Raw genomic sequence first — 4,553 nt, 5'->3', positions numbered from 1 at the left:
TGAACAACCTAGACAGATAAGGTACACCCTGGTAAAACAATAGCATCTATTAGCACATTTAGAAGGAGTTACTGTCAGTGTCATTAGCAAATTTACTAGGAGTTATTTACTCTTGTCATTAGCACATTTACTAGGAGTTATTTACTCTTATCAGATATTAGGGAATAGTTACAGGTCTGCTCTCACTCCTTTTCTTCACAACAGGCAACATGAGCCTAAGATATTAGGAGTCAGGAAAATGATTACTTGGGGAAACGGAAGACATGATGATGGGAGGTGGAAAAAAGAATTTGCCTTCTTTTTTTTTTTAATTTATTTATTTATGATAGTCACAGAGAGAGAGAGAGAGAGAGAGGCAGAGACATAGGCAGAGGGAGAAGCAGGCTCCATGCACCAGGAGCCCGACGTGGGATTCGATCCCGGGTCTCCAGGATCGCGCCCTGGGCCAAAGGCAGGCGCTAAACCACTGCGCCACCCAGGGATCCCTGCCTTCTTTATTCTTCTGGAAGTCTGAGTATTTTATTCTTCACCTGAATAGTGGTTTACACAGTTGTATTTTCTTTTGCTAATTTCATGTCACTGCTCAGTTAGTGTATGGTACTCTTCTCCATTCATGCCATGCTTTGAGTGACCTACAAATACAATAAATATAACCTCAATAAGCAAGCAAATGATCAACACCAGATTTTTGAGGAGTTTGTGCATATGGGGGTGTGTGCACACCTATGTTTTTCTAGGAGGAGACAGAGTGATAGAATTGGGGAAATGTATATATGGGGACCCAAGGGCATTAGATCTGTTTTCTTTCAGGTGGTTATAGTTTGTCTCCTTTATAAATAATCTTTTTATTTCACATATATGTCAAATATGTAGTTTCTAATAAAATAATTTAAAATTTTCTGAAGATTTGTTTTCAATTAAAATTATTTCCTATATAGGAAGGAAAGCATACCTAATTTGCCTGACAGTAGAAGCAAAATGAAATAAAAAAAATAAAAGGTAAACTATCATGAAAGCCAAAAAAATCCAAGTTAAAAAATTATATTAAGATAACCAAAAAGATATGAATAAGCTACACACAAATTAAAATAATTTAAGCATATTCCTAAGGAAAATTCCAAGAGGAAATGTTCTCATAATTGATGACTCAAATCTAATATTAACCGAGATGAAAAATTACATGAGAACTGGCAAGTTCTTTTGATAAAGTAAAATAACACCTGTGTTATATCAAAATATTTAATTTTTTACGGTAATATACAGTAACATTCAATTCTGGGAAAACATTTTATATCTATAATAATTTATATAGCCTTATTAAGAACATTAAACTTAAAATATAGTACTTTTAATCTGGTCCTAGATTTTGTAAAAAGTATAAAATGGTACTGGATTTTTAGAAAGCTATTTGACATTTTGTAGCAAAATTTGAGTCATAATCCTTTACACAATAATTCTACTTCTAGGACTATATAGCTACTGAGGGAAGTGCACTAAAGCATGGGTACCAAAAAAGAACAATTTTTAAATAAATTATGATGTTTCTGTACTATGACTACGGTTCAACTTTTACAGTTAATAAGGTATGTCTGTATATATTCACATAAAACATCTCCAAGTCATATTGTTAAGGGGAAAAAAGTGCACTGTACTTTAATTTCACTTGTGTGCACCAATATATAAATATGTATGTTAATGTATGGTTATGTGTGTATCTGTTCATATATAGACTTTGTTAATCATGGTTACTTCTGAGAAGGAATAAGTATCTGCAGTTTTTCAAAATTTTACTCCGAGCATGCTCTGTATTTCTCACTAATAAAAGAAAAAACATAGGAGCGACTGGCTGGCTTGGTCAGTAGAGCATGTGACTTTGAACTTGTGGTCGTGAGTTCAAGCGCCAGGTTGGGCATGGAGCTTACTTTAAAAAGCAATGTAGAATGTAGTATCACTAATGATTATTTTGGTAAATCTGCTTTCTACTTTTTCTTTTTTTATAAGTAGTACAGAACAGGATAAGATGTTATACTTAAAGTACAATTAGAAAAGAGATACAGGGCAGCCCAGGTGGCTCAGCGGTTTAGCGCCACCTTCAGCCCAGGGTGTGGTCCTGGGGACCTGGGATCGAGTCCCGCATCGGGCTCCCTGCATGGAGCCTGCTTCTCCCTCTGCCTGTGTCTCTGCCTCTCTCTGTGTCTCTCATGAATAAATAAATAAAATCTTAAAAAAAAAGAAAAGAGATACAAAGAAAAGAAATGCTAAGAACATATATAAATAAGCTATGTGCAGAAAATAATTTATTTGTGAACCACTTAAAAGAAGCTGGTCTCTATTTAGTCAGTGAGATCATTAAGTGAGGCATCAAAAATGAAATTTTTACTTGGAATAATTTTTTACTCCGCTAGAAGAGGATTAAATGCCATGTTTATTAGGAGGTTTATCTTATATTAAGGGTCTCTGTTCCCACAACAGCAGAAAAATGACAATAAGGGTCAGGATTCTAGTGACTCTTAAATTTTATATGGTAAGTATATAGAAGAAAGCATTAAAGTATAACGTTGTCCTGTTGAGTTGTTGTGCCATTTCTTGTGACATGTATAAATACCTTATGAAGGATTGTTATTCTCAGAAGACTGCATTTATGTTGTAACTGTATGATAGGATCATGGCCAAGTGCAGAGGACCACTTAGGTGTTGTCAAAATCACTGGATAATTCAACATGTTTTGAAAGAAGAGAATATAATGTATAAGAACAACCAGTTCCCAGAAGTAATTTCTTAAAACACAGTTCTTGTTTGTATGTGATTATATATCATAAGAATTGAAAAAATAATTCATTGTGACTCAGACCAAAAGAGAGTCCAGTTCTAGCGTATATTCAAAATTGAGGAAATGATTCTGATGGTCCTGAATTTGCCTGCCTCCTATTAAAAGGTAGGCATGCTTTAAAGGTATTAAAAGGTAAATGCCCACTTATGGAAACTCAGCTTTAAACAGGGTTACAAGAGGTGCACTCCTAGATTCAGTTGTGCCATTGTCTCTTCATGAGCTTGAGAACATCACTCTGACCTTAGTGTCTTTTTTCGTAAACAAGGGAATCAAAATCTCTTAAGTGCTAAAATCTACAGGATATGTATACCCAAGTGCATAGCACAAACATGAACATAACCTACAGCATTTCACAGTGATGGTAACATTTAGATGTTTAGCAAATTACACATCTCGCCTTCTCTATGAGCACGCCATTTTAAAGTAATCATTAAAGTACAGAATCTGCCCCCATGGTTTCAAAGATTCACGCAGAATACTAGGCTACAGAAAATTCAGTAGTTGAGTTATCAGATACCCAAACACTCATAAATGATAGAATCATATGAACTCAGATTTTACCATATAAAGTTAGCTGTCACAGGCCATCAACCTACCTTTAATTTCCCAGTAGAGTATCTTCACCCAGGGTACTCTACAGATTCTACTGGAACTTTTGGGGCAGGAAGCCACAATTTTCAGAACTGTTCTTAACATTCAACAGTAGGTTTTTCCTTCTTTTGTTTGAACTGGAATCTAACTTCGTATTCATTCCCCCCCCAGCCCAATTTTTTATTTATGCCTTTACAGAACATACTAAATTATTGGATATGCTGGGACTTGACTTGGGTTCACACATGTGCTTCAAAGTGGAAAAGTTGATCACCTGAAAAAAAGAATCTTCTGTTAATAAACTTCGGATACCATTCCAGTTATTCATGTCTTCATTAATTCCTATCCATAATTTTTTATTGTTTGCCATGTAAAGAAATTGCAAATTGCAAATTTCTTTGAAATTTTACTTGGGAGTTTGATAATCTTCAGAGTTATTGTAAATGGTATTTATAACATATTTAGTCTTCTAATTATGTGTTCCTGGCATTTGGAATGACAATTATAATTGATTTCTTTGTTAATCATGTGTTTAGCCATCTTGCTAGATTCACTTATTAATTCTAATATATTGTATGTAGATTGATATTAGTCTATATATACAGTCATCCATTATGAATAATGACACTGCCATTTCTTCCTTTCCCATCCTTATGTCTTTTTGTTTGTTTGTTTTTAATGTTTTATTACAGTATAATTGACATATAACCATCATATTAGTTTTAGGTATACAACATAAGTGATTCAACCTTTTTTTTTTCTTTTTCATCTATTGCCCTGCATAAATAATAAATTGAAATGGTGTTAGGAATCCTTCTCTTATTCCTGATCTCAGGGGAAGATTTAAATATTTCAGCACTTGTTATATTAGCTACAGTTTATGAATTTTTAACAATCCTAAGTGGGTGATAAGTTATATCTTTTTTTGTATTAAAATAATCACACTATTTTGTTCCTTTGTTTTATTGAAATGATTTTATTTCAGTGTTAATTCAACACGAATTTATTACTGGATAAAACCCAATTTGTTCATAGTATATCAGACTTGATTCACTGTGTTAAACATACTTCTTTTATTTTTGCATTAGGTCGTAAGAGATAAAAGCCTTTGATTTTCCTCTTTAGGCAATAT

General features: G+C 33.6%; 1 long non-coding RNA gene across 1 annotated transcript; it reads right to left on the bottom strand.

The window, feature by feature from the left end:
- Nucleotides 1–306: 306 nt before the first annotated feature.
- LOC112655753 (uncharacterized) lies at nucleotides 307–3,696 on the bottom strand. Its single transcript, XR_003133865.3, has 3 exons — nucleotides 3,427–3,696; nucleotides 2,606–2,706; nucleotides 307–632 (listed from the first exon to the last, which is right to left on the bottom strand). It is a non-coding gene; the product is annotated as an uncharacterized LOC112655753 (long non-coding RNA).
- Between the last annotated feature and the right edge of the window lie 857 nt (nucleotides 3,697–4,553).

Source organism: Canis lupus, chromosome X (assembly GCF_003254725.2).
Source record: "Canis lupus dingo isolate Sandy chromosome X, ASM325472v2, whole genome shotgun sequence".
NCBI lineage: Eukaryota > Metazoa > Chordata > Mammalia > Carnivora > Canidae > Canis > Canis lupus.
This window is presented reverse-complemented; position numbering and strand designations above follow the sequence as displayed.